This window comes from Pleurodeles waltl, unplaced genomic scaffold (genome assembly GCF_031143425.1).
Source record: "Pleurodeles waltl isolate 20211129_DDA unplaced genomic scaffold, aPleWal1.hap1.20221129 scaffold_39, whole genome shotgun sequence".
NCBI lineage: Eukaryota > Metazoa > Chordata > Amphibia > Caudata > Salamandridae > Pleurodeles > Pleurodeles waltl.
Genome location: NW_027150097.1, coordinates 7,724,007 through 7,738,955, shown reverse-complemented (window position 1 = coordinate 7,738,955; position 14,949 = coordinate 7,724,007). Strand labels below are relative to the sequence as shown.

The 14,949-nt window shown below is 45.8% G+C and overlaps 4 non-coding genes across 4 annotated transcripts; all 4 read right to left on the bottom strand.

Annotated features, from left to right (window-relative positions):
• Positions 1-467: 467 nt before the first annotated feature.
• On the bottom strand, positions 468-550 carry TRNAL-CAG (transfer RNA leucine (anticodon CAG)). Its single transcript has one exon. It is a non-coding gene; the product is annotated as a tRNA-Leu (tRNA).
• Positions 551-2,896: 2,346 nt separating this feature from the next.
• On the bottom strand, positions 2,897-2,979 carry TRNAL-CAG (transfer RNA leucine (anticodon CAG)). The gene has a single exon. It is a non-coding gene; the product is annotated as a tRNA-Leu (tRNA).
• A 3,562-nt stretch (positions 2,980-6,541) lies between these two features.
• TRNAL-CAG (transfer RNA leucine (anticodon CAG)) lies at positions 6,542-6,624 on the bottom strand. Its single transcript has one exon. It is a non-coding gene; the product is annotated as a tRNA-Leu (tRNA).
• A 3,557-nt stretch (positions 6,625-10,181) lies between these two features.
• Positions 10,182-10,264, bottom strand: TRNAL-CAG (transfer RNA leucine (anticodon CAG)). The gene has a single exon. It is a non-coding gene; the product is annotated as a tRNA-Leu (tRNA).
• Between the last annotated feature and the right edge of the window lie 4,685 nt (positions 10,265-14,949).

The following is a 14,949-nucleotide window of genomic DNA, read 5'->3' as shown; positions in this document are numbered from 1 at the left end:
ACCGGAGAGAATAAAAGGCCAGGGAAGGTTGTTCATCGTGGCCAATGACTCTATATTATTCTCTGTGTATTTATTAAAACTTATCTGCGAAATAGGCACCATGTGTGCACGATGCAACACACCCCTCCCATGCCCTGAATACAGAAGTTAAAAAACAGCTGTGATTGGGACGCAGGGGACCCTGGTGCCACTGAACCTTCTGCACTGTGAACCTGCTGAACTATTGACAGCTGCGCTCTTGATATGTAGGGTCAAAACCTTTATCTCTGCTCCTCTATCACGATTTGTTGAAGATGCTGTGATTTCCCACTTTACTGATTTACTGCGATTTAGCCAACTTCAGGAAATTAGTGCAAGCAACGGACAATAGATCTTATCGATAATTTACAGAAACTGTTGACATTGTTTTTGATACGGGTGCTTGGAATAAAAAAGTCAAAAAATGTATCCACCTCGCAAAAGACACTTGTCAGAAGTGGGATTCGAACCCACGTCTCCAAATGAGACTGCGACCTGAACGCAGTGCCTTAGACCACTCGGCCATCCTGACACTCGTGACACTGCACTGATGGCTCAATTTCCAGCTTATATACCAAAATTAGTGCCATGTACTGAGTGAATGTTGTTTAATGTCCTCTGTATTTTCAATTCCAGACCTTCCTGCTCAGGGAAACAGTGGGATCTGAAGCTGATGAAGGAGAGAGGATGGATCATCCTGACAGTGGATCCGGTGGTGACTGCTACTAATTCTCAATCATCTACTACATGGGGTGTGGACATGCTGAATTTTGAGCCAGTGCACATGGCCGGTGGTGACTGCTACTAATTCTCAATCATCTACTACAGGGGGTGTGGACATGCAGAATTTGGAGCCAGTTCAAGATTCAGATCAGGAGGTGCCTGGCTCCATACCAATCAACTCAGTGCCTCTGAGACAAGGACTTGAACGGTACAGATTGAGTCCTCGACTGCCATGCTCAACGCGGCTGCAAGGATTCAGGGTGGATTGACTGAATGTGGCATTTCTTGTTGTGTACTATTCTTGTATACTGGTTTAGTATAGTATCTTTTTTTTGAGCAGCTATGTTTGTTTTGTATTGGTTAAGGAGAAATGTTGTGTTCGTCATGGGCACGCCTATGATGCACACCAAGGGAGGTAGGGAGTGTTAGTCTCCCCCAAGCTTTGGAGTTGGATGGTAGGCGCGGTGACGTGGAACCGGAGAGAATAAAAGGTCATGGAAGGTGTTCCTCGTGGCCAATGACTCTATATTATTCTCTGTGTATTTATTAAAACTTATTTGCGAAACAGGCACTGTGTGTGCACGATGCAACACACCCCTCCCGTGCCCTGAATACAGAAGTTAAAAACCAGCTGTGATTGGGATGCAGGGGACCCTGGTGCCACTGAACCTTCTGCACTGTGAACCTGCTGAACTATTGACAGCTGTGCTTTTGATATGTAGGGTCGAAACCTTTATCTCGGCCCCTCTATCACGATTTGTTGAAGATGCTGTGATTTCCTGCTTTACCGATTTACTGCGATGTAGCCAACTTCAGGCAATTAGTGCAAGCAACGGACAATAGATCTTCTTGATAATTTACAGAAACTGTTGACATTGTTTTTGATAAGGGTGCTTGGAAAAAAAAAGTCCAAAAATGTATCCAGCTTGCAAAAGACACTTGTCAGAAGAGGGGTTTGAATCCACATCTCCAAGGGAGACTGTGACCTGAATGGAGCACCTTGGACCACCCGGCCATCCTGACACTCTTGACACCAGACTGATGACTCAATTTCCAGCTTATAAACCAAAATGAGTGCCATGTACTGAGTGAATGTTATTTAATGTCCTCTGTATTTTCAATTCCAGACCTTCCTGCTCAGGGAAACAGTGGGATCTGAAGCTGATGAAGGAGAGAGGATGGATCATCCTGACAGTGGACCCTGTGGTGACTGCTACTAATTCTCAATCATCTACTACATGGGGTGTGGACTTGCAGAATTTTGAGCCAGTGCATATGGCCGGTGGTGACTGCTACTAATTCTCAATCATCTACTACAGGGGGTGTGGACATGCAGAATTTGGAGCCAGTTCAAGATTCAGATCAGGAGGTGCCTGGCTCCATACCAATCAACTCAGTGCCTCTGAGACAAGGACTTGAACGGTACAGTTTGAGTCCTCGACCGCCATGCTCAACGCGGCTGCAAGGATTCGGGGTGGATTGACTGAATGTGGTACTTATTGTTGTGTACTATTCTTGTATACTGGATTAGTATAGTATCTTTTTTTTGAGCAGCTATGTTTGTTTTGTATTGGTTAAGGAGAAATGTTGTGTTCGTCATGGGCACGCCCATGATGGACACCAAGGGAGGTAGGGAGTGTTAGTCTCCCCCGAGTTTTGGAGTTGGATGGTAGGTGCGGTGATGTGGAATCGGAGAGAATAAAAGGTAGGGGAAGGTGTTCCTCGTGGCTAAAGACTCCATATTATTCTTTGTGTATTTATTAAAACTTCTCTGCAAAACAGGCACTGTGTATGCACGATGCAACACACCCCTCCCATGCCCTGAATACAGAAGTTAAAAACCAGCTGTGATTGGGACGCAGGGGACCCTGGTGCCACTGAACCTTCTGCACTGTGAACCTGCTGAACTATTGACAGCTGCGGTCTTGATATGTAGGGTCGAAACCTTTATCTCTGCCCCTCTATCACGATTTGTTGAAGATGCTGTGATTTCCCGCTTTACCGATTTACTGCGATTTAGCCAACTTCAGGAAATTAGTGCAAGCAACGGACAATAGATCTTATTGATAATTTACAGAAACTGTTGACATTGTTTTTGATACGGGTGCTTGGAAAAAAAAGAGTCCAAAAATGTATCCACCTCGCAAAAGACACTTGTCAGAAGTGGGATTCGAACCCACGCCTCCAAAGGAGACTGCGACCTGAACGCAGCGCCTTAGACCACTCGGCCATCCTGACACTCTTGACCCTGCACTGATGGTTCAATTTACAGCTTATAAACCAAAATGAGTGCCATGTACTGAGTGAATGTTGTTTAATGTCCTCTGTATTTTCAATTCCAGACCTTCCTGCTCAGGGAAACAGTGGGATCTGAAGCTGATGAAGGAGAGAGGATGGATCATCCTGACAGTGGATCCGGTGGTGACTGCTACTAATTCTCAATCATCTATTACATGGGGTGTGGACATGCTGAATTTTGAGCCAGTGCACATGGCCGGTGGTGACTGCTACTAATTCTCAATCATCTACTACAGGGGGTGTGGACATGCAGAATTTGGAGCCAGTTCAAGATTCAGATCAGGAGGTGCCTGGCTCCATACCAATCAACTCAGTGCCTCTGAGACAAGGACTTGAATGGTACAGTTTGAGTCCTCGACTGCCATGCTCAACGCGGCTCCAAGGATTCGGGGTGGATTGACTGAATGTGGAATTTCTTGTTGTGTACTATTCTTGTATACTGGTTTAGTATAGTATCTTTTTTTTTAGCAGCTATGTTTGTTTTGTATTGGTTAAGGAGAAATGTTGTGTTCGTCATGGGCACGCCTATGATGCACACCAAGGGAGGTAGGGAGTGTTAGTCTCCCCCAAGTTTTGGAGATGGATGGTAGGCACGGTGACGTGGAACCGGAGAGAATAAAAGGTCAGGGAAGGTGTTCCTCGTGGCCAATGACTCTATATTATTCTCTGTGTATTTATTAAAACTTATTTGCGAAACAGGCACTGTGTGTGCACGATGCAGCACACCCCTCCCATGCCCAGAATACAGAAGTTAAAAACCAGCTGTGATTGGGACGCAGGGGACCCTGGTGCCACTGAACCTTCTGCACTGTGAACCTGCTGAACTATGGACAGCTGTGCTTTTGATATGTAGGGTCGAAACCTTTATCTCGGCCCCTCTATCACGATTTGTTGAAGATGCTGTGATTTCCTGCTTTACCGATTTACTGCGATTTAGCCAACTTCCGGCAATTAGTGCAAGCAACGGACAATAGTTCTTATCGATAATTTACAGAAACTGTTGACATTGTTTTTGATAAGGGTGCTTGGAAAAAAAAGTCCAAAAATGTATCCACCTCACAAAGACACTTGTCAGAAGATGGGTTTCAACCCACGTCTCCAAGGGAGACTGTGACCTGAATGCAGCACCTTAGACCACCCGGCCATCCTGACACTCTTGACACCAGACTGATGGCTCAATTTTCAGCTTATAAACCAAAATGAGTGCCATGTACTGAGTGAATGTTATTTAATGTCCTCTGTATTTTCAATTCCAGACCTTCCTGCTCAGGGAAACAGTGGGATCTGAAGCTGATGAAGGAGAGAGGATGGATCATCCTGACAGTGGACCCTGTGGTGGCTGCTACTAATTCTCAATCATCTACTACATGGGGTGTGGACTTGCAGAATTTTGAGCCAGTGCATATGGCCGGTGGTGACTGCTACTAATTCTCAAACATCTACTACAGGGGGTGTGGACATGCAGAATTTGGAGCCAGTTCAAGATTCAGATCAGGAGGTGCCTGGCTCCATACCAATCAACTCAGTGCCTCTGAGACAAGGACTTGAACGGTACAGTTTGAGTCCTCGACCGCCATGCTCAACGCGGCTGCAAGGATTCGGGGTGGATTGACTGAATGTGGTATTTATTGTTGTGTATTATTTTTGTATACTAGATTAGTATAGTATCTTTTTTTTGAGCAGCTATGTTTGTTTTGTATTGGTTAAGGAGAAATGTTGTGTTCGTCATGGGCACGCCCATGATGCACACCAAGGGAGGTAGGGAGTGTTAGTCTCCCCCGAGTTTTGGAGTTGGATGGTAGGTGCGGTGATGTGGAATCGGAGAGAATAAAAGGTAGGGCAAGGTGTTCCTCGTGGCCAAAGACTCCATATTATTCTTTGTGTATTTATTAAAACTTCTCTGCAAAACAGGCACTGTGTGTGCACGACGCCACACCCCCACCCCTCCCATCCCCTGAATACAGAAGTTAAAAACCAGGTCCGATTGGGACGCAGGGGACCCTGGTGCCACTGAACCTTCTGCACTGTGAACCTGCTGAACTATTGACAGCTGCGCTTTTGATATGTAGGGTCGAAACCTTTATCTCGGCCCCTCTATCACGATTTGTTGAAGATGCTGTGAATTCCTGCTTTACCGATTTACTGCGATTTAGCCAACTTCAGGCAATTAGTGCAAGCAACGGAAAATAGATCTTATCGATAATTTACAGAAACTGTTGACATTGTTTTTGATACGGTGCTTGGGAAAAAAAAGTCCAAAAATTTATCCACCTCGCAAAATACACTTGTCAGAAGTGGGATTTGAACCCACACCTCCAAGGGAGGCTGTGACCTGAACGCAGCGCCTTAGACCACTTGGCCATCCTGACACTCTTCACACTTCGCTCATGGCTCAATTTCGAGCGTATAAACCAAAATGAGTGCCATGTACTGAGTGAATGTTATTTAATGTCCTCTGTATTTTCAATTCCAGACCTTCCTGCTCAGGGAAACAGTGGGATCTGAAGCTGATGAAGGAGAGGATGGATCATCCTGACAGTGGATCCGGTGGTGACTGCTACTAATTCTCAATCATCTACTACATGGGGTGTGGACATGCTGAATTTTGAGCCAGTGCACATGGCCGGTGGTGACTGCTACTAATTCTCAATCATCTACTACAGGGGGTGTGGACATGCAGAATTTGGAGCCAGTTCAAGATTCAGATCAGGAGGTGCCTGGCTCCATACCAATCAACTCAGTGCCTCTGAGACAAGGACTTGAACGGTACAGTTTGAGTCCTCGACCGCCATGCTCAACGCGGCTGCAAGGATTCGGGGTGGATTGACTGAATGTGGCATTTCTTGTTGTGTACTATTCTTGTATACTGGTTTAGTATAGTATCTTTTTTTTTAGCAGCTATGTTTGTTTTGTATTGGTTAAGGAGAAATATTGTGTTCGTCATGGGCACGCCTATGATGCACACCAAGGGAGGTAGGGAGTGTTAGTCTCCCCCGAGTTTTGGAGTTGGATGGTAGGCGCGGTGACGTGGAACCGGAGAGAATAAAAGGCCAGGGAAGGTGTTCCTCGTGGCCAATGACTCTACAGTATATTATTCTCTGTGTATTTATTAAAACTTATCTGCGAAACAGGCACCATGTGTGCACGATGCAACACACCCCTCCCATGCCCTGAATACAGAAGTTAAAAACCAGCTGTGATTGGGACGCAGGGGACCCTGGTGCCACTGAACCTTCTGCACTGTGAACCTGCTGAACTATTGACAGCTGCGCTCTTGATATGTAGGGTCGAAACCTTTATCTCTGCCCTCTATCACGATTTGTTGAAGATGCTGTGATTTCCCGCTTTACCGATTTACTGCGATTTAGCCAACTTCAGGAAATTAGTGCAAGCAACGGACAATAGATCTTATCGATAATTTACAGAAACTGTTGACATTGTTTTTGATACGGGTGCTTGGAAAAAAAAAGTCCAAAAATGTATCCACCTCGCAAAAGACACTTGTCAGAAGTGGGATTCGAACCCACGCCTCCAAAGGAGACTGCAACCTGAACGCAGCACCTTAGACCACTCGGCCATCCTGACACTCTTGACACTGCACTGATGGCTCAATTTCCAGCTTATAAACCAAAATGAGTGCCATGTACTGAGTGAATGTTGTTTAATGTCCTCTGTATTTTCAATTCCAGACCTTCCTGCTCAGGGAAACAGTGGGATCTGAAGCTGATGAAGGAGAGAGGATGGATCATCCTGACAGTGGATCCGGTGGTGACTGCTACTAATTCTCAATCATCTATTACATGGGGTGTGGACATGCTGAATTTTGAGCCAGTGCACATGGCCGGTGGTGACTGCTACTAATTCTCAATCATCTACTACAGGGGGTGTGGACATGCAGAATTTGGAGCCAGTTCAAGATTCAGATCAGGAGGTGCCTGGCTCCATACCAATCAACTCAGTGCCTCTGAGACAAGGACTTGAATGGTACAGTTTGAGTCCTCGACTGCCATGCTCAACGCGGCTCCAAGGATTCGGGGTGGATTGACTGAATGTGGAATTTCTTGTTGTGTACTATTCTTGTATACTGGTTTAGTATAGTATCTTTTTTTTTAGCAGCTATGTTTGTTTTGTATTGGTTAAGGAGAAATGTTGTGTTCGTCATGGGCACGCCTATGATGCACACCAAGGGAGGTAGGGAGTGTTAGTCTCCCCCAAGTTTTGGAGATGGATGGTAGGCACGGTGACGTGGAACCGGAGAGAATAAAAGGTCAGGGAAGGTGTTCCTCGTGGCCAATGACTCTATATTATTCTCTGTGTATTTATTAAAACTTATTTGCGAAACAGGCACTGTGTGTGCACGATGCAACACACCCCTCCCATGCCCAGAATACAGAAGTTAAAAACCAGCTGTGATTGGGACGCAGGGGACCCTGGTGCCACTGAACCTTCTGCACTGTGAACCTGCTGAACTATGGACAGCTGTGCTTTTGATATGTAGGGTCGAAACCTTTATCTCGGCCCCTCTATCACGATTTGTTGAAGATGCTGTGATTTCCTGCTTTACCGATTTACTGCGATTTAGCCAACTTCCGGCAATTAGTGCAAGCAACGGACAATAGTTCTTATCGATAATTTACAGAAACTGTTGACATTGTTTTTGATAAGGGTGCTTGGAAAAAAAAGTCCAAAAATGTATCCACCTCACAAAGACACTTGTCAGAAGATGGGTTTCAACCCACGTCTCCAAGGGAGACTGTGACCTGAATGCAGCACCTTAGACCACCCGGCCATCCTGACACTCTTGACACCAGACTGATGGCTCAATTTTCAGCTTATAAACCAAAATGAGTGCCATGTACTGAGTGAATGTTATTTAATGTCCTCTGTATTTTCAATTCCAGACCTTCCTGCTCAGGGAAACAGTGGGATCTGAAGCTGATGAAGGAGAGAGGATGGATCATCCTGACAGTGGACCCTGTGGTGGCTGCTACTAATTCTCAATCATCTACTACATGGGGTGTGGACTTGCAGAATTTTGAGCCAGTGCATATGGCCGGTGGTGACTGCTACTAATTCTCAAACAACTACTACAGGGGGTGTGGACATGCAGAATTTGGAGCCAGTTCAAGATTCAGATCAGGAGGTGCCTGGCTCCATACCAATCAACTCAGTGCCTCTGAGACAAAGACTTGAACGGTACAGTTTGAGTCCTCGACCGCCATGCTCAACGCGGCTGCAAGGATTCGGGGTGGATTGACTGAATGTGGTATTTATTGTTGTGTACTATTTTTGTATACTAGATTAGTATAGTATCTTTTTTTTGAGCAGCTATGTTTGTTTTGTATTGGTTAAGGAGAAATGTTGTGTTCGTCATGGGCACGCCCATGATGCACACCAAGGGAGGTAGGGAGTGTTAGTCTCCCCCGAGTTTTGGAGTTGGATGGTAGGTGCGGTGATGTGGAATCGGAGAGAATAAAAGGTAGGGCAAGGTGTTCCTCGTGGCCAAAGACTCCATATTATTCTTTGTGTATTTATTAAAACTTCTCTGCAAAACAGGCACTGTGTGTGCACGACGCCACACCCCCACCCCTCCCATCCCCTGAATACAGAAGTTAAAAACCAGGTCTGATTGGGACGCAGGGGACCCTGGTGCCACTGAACCTTCTGCACTGTGAACCTGCTGAACTATTGACAGCTGCGCTTTTGATATGTAGGGTCGAAACCTTTATCTCGGCCCCTCTATCACGATTTGTTGAAGATGCTGTGAATTCCTGCTTTACCGATTTACTGCGATTTAGCCAACTTCAGGCAATTAGTGCAAGCAACGGAAAATAGATCTTATCGATAATTTACAGAAACTGTTGACATTGTTTTTGATACGGTGCTTGGGAAAAAAAAGTCCAAAAATTTATCCACCTCGCAAAATACACTTGTCAGAAGTGGGATTTGAACCCACACCTCCAAGGGAGGCTGTGACCTGAACACAGCGCCTTAGACCACTTGGCCATCCTGACACTCTTCACACTTCGCTCATGGCTCAATTTCGAGCGTATAAACCAAAATGAGTGCCATGTACTGAGTGAATGTTATTTAATGTCCTCTGTATTTTCAATTCCAGACCTTCCTGCTCAGGGAAACAGTGGGATCTGAAGCTGATGAAGGAGAGGATGGATCATCCTGACAGTGGATCCGGTGGTGACTGCTACTAATTCTCAATCATCTACTACATGGGGTGTGGACATGCTGAATTTTGAGCCAGTGCACATGGCCGGTGGTGACTGCTACTAATTCTCAATCATCTACTACAGGGGGTGTGGACATGCAGAATTTGGAGCCAGTTCAAGATTCAGATCAGGAGGTGCCTGGCTCCATACCAATCAACTCAGTGCCTCTGAGACAAGGACTTGAACGGTACAGTTTGAGTCCTCGACCGCCATGCTCAACGCGGCTGCAAGGATTCGGGGTGGATTGACTGAATGTGGCATTTCTTGTTGTGTACTATTCTTGTATACTGGTTTAGTATAGTATCTTTTTTTTTAGCAGCTATGTTTGTTTTGTATTGGTTAAGGAGAAATATTGTGTTCGTCATGGGCACGCCTATGATGCACACCAAGGGAGGTAGGGAGTGTTAGTCTCCCCCGAGTTTTGGAGTTGGATGGTAGGCGCGGTGACGTGGAACCGGAGAGAATAAAAGGCCAGGGAAGGTGTTCCTCGTGGCCAATGACTCTATATTATTCTCTGTGTATTTATTAAAACTTATCTGCGAAACAGGCACCATGTGTGCACGATGCAACACACCCCTCCCATGCCCTGAATACAGAAGTTAAAAACCAGCTGTGATTGGGACGCAGGGGACCCTGGTGCCACTGAACCTTCTGCACTGTGAACCTGCTGAACTATTGACAGCTGCGCTCTTGATATGTAGGGTCGAAACCTTTATCTCTGCCCTCTATCACGATTTGTTGAAGATGCTGTGATTTCCCGCTTTACCGATTTACTGCGATTTAGCCAACTTCAGGAAATTAGTGCAAGCAACGGACAATAGATCTTATCGATAATTTACAGAAACTGTTGACATTGTTTTTGATACGGGTGCTTGGAAAAAAAAAGTCCAAAAATGTATCCACCTCGCAAAAGACACTTGTCAGAAGTGGGATTCGAACCCACGCCTCCAAAGGAGACTGCAACCTGAACGCAGCGCCTTAGACCACTCGGCCATCCTGACACTCTTGACACTGCACTGATGGCTCAATTTCCAGCTTATAAACCAAAATGAGTGCCATGTACTGAGTGAATGTTGTTTAATGTCCTCTGTATTTTCAATTCCAGACCTTCCTGCTCAGGGAAACAGTGGGATCTGAAGCTGATGAAGGAGAGAGGATGGATCATCCTGACAGTGGATCCGGTGGTGACTGCTACTAATTCTCAATCATCTACTACATGGGGTGTGGACATGCTGAATTTTGAGCCAGTGCACATGGCCGGTGGTGACTGCTACTAATTCTCAATCATCTACTACAGGGGGTGTGGACATGCAGAATTTGGAGCCAGTTCAAGATTCAGATCAGGAGGTGCCTGGCTCCATACCAATCAACTCAGTGCCTCTGAGACAAGGACTTGAACGGTACAGTTTGAGTCCTCGACCGCCATGCTCAACGCGGCTGCAAGGATTCGGGGTGGATTGACTGAATGTGGCATTTCTTGTTGTGTACTATTCTTGAATACTGGTTTAGTATAGTATCTTTTTTTTTAGCAGCTATGTTTGTTTTGTATTGGTTAAGGAGAAATGTTGTGTTCGTCATGGGCACGCCTATGATGCACACCAAGGGAGGTAGGGAGTGTTAGTCTCCCCCGAGTTTTGGAGTTGGATGGTAGGCGAGGTGACGTGGAACCGGAGAGAATAAAAGGTCAGGGAAGGTGTTCCTCGTGGCCAATGACTCTATATTATTCTCTGTGTATTTATTAAAACTTATTTGCGAAACAGGCACTGTGTGAGCACAATGCAACACACCCCTCCCATGCCCAGAATACAGAAGTTAAAAAACAGCTGTGATTGGGACGCAGGGGACCCTGGTGCCACTGAACCTTCTGCACTGTGAACCTGCTGAACTATGGACAGCTGTGCTTTTGATATGTAGGGTCGAAACCTTTATCTCGGCCCCTCTATCACGATTTGTTGAAGATGCTGTGATTTCCTGCTTTACCGATTTACTGCGATTTAGCCAACTTCAGGCAATTAGTGCAAGCAACGGACAATAGATCTTATCGATAATTTACAGAAACTGTTGACATTGTTTTTGATAAGGGTGCTTGGAAAAAAAAGTCCAAAAATGTATCCACCTCGCAAAGACACTTGTCAGAAAAGGGGCTTGAACCCACGTCTCCAAGGGAGACTGTGACCTGAATACAGCACCTTAGACCACCCGGCCATCCTGACACTCTCGACACCAGACTGATGGCTCAATTTCCAGCTTATAAACCAAAATGAGTGCCATGTACTGAGTGAATGTAATTTAATGTCCTCTATATTTTCTATTCCAGACCTTCCTGCTCAAGGAAACAGTGGGATCTGAAGCTGATGAAGGAGAGAGAATGGATCATCCTGACAGTGGACCCTGTGGTGACTGCTACTAATTCTCAATCATCTACTACATGGGGTGTGGACTTGCAGAATTTTGAGCCAGTGCATATGGCCGGTGGTGACTGCTACTAATTCTCAATCATCTACTACAGGGGGTGTGGACATGCAGAATTTGGAGCCAGTTCAAGATTCAGATCAGGAGGTGCCTGGCTCCATACCAATCAACTCAGTGCCTCTGAGACAAGGACTTGAACGGTACAGTTTGAGTCCTCGACCGCCATGCTCAACGCGGCTGCAAGGATTCGGGGTGGATTGACTGAATGTGGTATTTATTGTTGTGTACTATTCTTGTATACTGGATTAGTATAGTATCTTTTTTTTGAGCAGCTATGTTTGTTTTGTATTGGTTAAGGAGAAATGTTGTGTTCGTCATGGGCACGCCCATGATCCACACCAAGGGAGGTAGGGAGTGTTAGTCTCCCCCGAGTTTTGGAGTTGGATGGTAGGTGCGGTGATGTGGAATCGGAGAGAATAAAAGGTAGGGGAAGGTGTTCCTCGTGGCCAAAGACTCCATATTATTCTTTGTGTATTTATTAAAACTTCTCTGCAAAACAGGCACTGTGTGTGCACGACGCAACACCCCCACCCCTCCCATCCCCTGAATACAGAAGTTAAAAACCAGCTCTGATTGGGACGCAGGGGACCCTGGTGCCACTGAACCTTCTGCACTGTGAACCTGCTGAACTATTGACAGCTGCGCTTTTGATATGTAGGGTCGAAACCTTTATCTCGGCCCCTCTATCACGATTTGTTGAAGATGCTGTGATTTCCTGCTTTACCGATTTAATGCGATTTAGCCAACTTCAGGCAATTAGTGCAAGCAACGGAAAATAGATCTTATCGATAATTTACAGAAACTGTTGACATTGTTTTTGATACGGTGCTTGGGAAAAAAAAGTCAAAAAATGTATCCACCTTGCAAAATACACTTGTCCGAAGTGGGATTTAAACCCACACCTCCAAGGGAGGCTGCGACCTGAACGCAGCACCTTAGACCACTCGGCCATCCTGACAGTCTGCGCACCTCGCTCATGGCTCAATTTCGAGCGTATAAACCAAAATGAGTGCCATGTACTGAGTGAATGTTGTTTAATGTCCTCTGTATTTTCAATTCCAGACCTTCCTGCTCAGGGAAACAGTGGGATCTGAAGCTGATGAAGGAGAGAGGATGGATCATCCTGACAGTGAATCCGGTGGTGACTGCTACTAATTCTCAATCATCGACTACATGGGGTGTGGACATTCAGAAGTTTGAGCCAGTGCACATGGCCGGTGGTGACTGCTACTAATTCTCAATCATCTACTACAAGGGGTGTGGACATGCAGAATTTGGAGCCAGTTCAAGATTCAGATCAGGAGGTGCCTGGCTCCAAACCAATCAACTCAGTGCCACTGAGACAAGGACTTGAACGGTACAGTTTGAGTCCTCGACCGCCATGCTCAACGCGGCTGCAAGGATTCGGGGTGGATTGACTGAATGTGGCATTTCTTGTTGTGTACTATTCTTGTATACTGGATTAGTATAGTATCTTTTTTTTGAGCAGCTATGTTTGTTTTGTATTGGTTAAGGAGAAATGTTGTGTTCGTCATGGGCACGCCTATGATGCACACCAAGGGAGGTAGGGAGTGTTAGTCTCCCCTGAGTTTTGGAGTTGGATGGTAGGCGCGGTGACGTGGAACCGGAGAGAATAAAAGGTCAGGGAAGGTGTTCCTCGTGGCCAATGACTCTATATTATTCTCTGTGTATTTATTAAAACTTATCTGCGAAACAGGCACCGTGTGTGCACGATCCAACACACCCCTCTCATGCCCTGAATACAGAAGTTAAAAACCAGCTGTGATTGGGACGCAGGGGACCCTGGTGCCACTGAACCTTCTGCACTGTGAACCTGCTGAACTATTGACAGCTGCGCTCTTGATATGTAGGGTCGAAACCTTTATCTCTGCCCCTCTATCACGATTTGTTGAAGATGCTGTGATTTCCCGCTTTACTGATTTACTGCGATTTAGCCAACTTCAGGAAATTAGTGCAAGCAACGGACAATAGATCTTATCGATAATTTACAGAAACTGTTGACATTGTTTTTGATACGGGTGCTTGGAAAAAAAAAGTCCAAAAATGTATCCACCTCGCAAAAGACACTTGTCAGAAGTGGAATTCAAATCCACGCCTCCAAAGGAGACTGCAACCTGAACGCAGCGCCATAGACCACTCGGCCATCCTGACACTCTTGACACTGCACTGATGGCTCAATTTCCAGCTTATAAACCAAAATGAGTGCCATGTACTGAGTGAATGTTGTTTAATGTCCTCTGTATTTTCAATTCCAGACCTTCCTGCTCAGGGAAACAGTGGGATCTGAAGCTGATGAAGGAGAGAGGATGGATCATCCTGACAGTGAATCCGGTGGTGACTGCTACTAATTCGCAATCATCGACTACTTGGGGTGTGGACATGCAGAAGTTTGAGCCAGTGCACATGGCCGGTGGTGACTGCTACTAATTCTCAATCATCTACTACAAGGGGTGTGGACATGCAGAATTTGGAACCAGTTCAAGATTCAGATCAGGAGGTGCCTGGCTCAATACCAATCAACTCAGTGCCTCTGAGACAAGGACTTGAACGGTACAGTTTGAGTCCTCGACCGCCATGCTCAACGCGGCTGCAAGGATTCGGGGTGGATTGACTGAATGTGGCATTTCTTGTTGTGTACTATTCTTGTATACTGGTTTAGTATAGTATCTTTTTTTTTAGCAGCTATGTTTGTTTTGTATTGGTTAAGGAGAAATGTTGTGTTCGTCATGGGCACGCCTATGATGCACACCAAGGGAGGTAGGGAGTGTTAGTCTCCCCCGAGTTTTGGAGTTGGATGGTAGGCGCGGTGACGTGGAACCGGAGAGAATAAAAGGTCAGGGAAGGTGTTCCTCATGGCCAATGACTCTATATTATTCTCTGTGTATTTATTAAAACTTATCTGTGAAACAGGCACTGTGTGTGCACGATGCAACACACCCCTCCCATGCCCAGAATACAGAAGTTAAAAACCAGCTGTGATTGGGACGCAGGGGACCCTGGTGCCACTGAACCTTCTGCACTGTGAACCTGCTGAACTATGGACAGCTGTGCTTTTGATATGTAGGGTCGAAACCTTTATCTCGGCCCCTCTATCACAATTTGTTGAAGATGCTGTGATTTCCTGCTTTACTGATTTACTGCGATTTAGCCAACTTCAGGCAATTAGTGCAACCAACGGACAATAGATCTTATC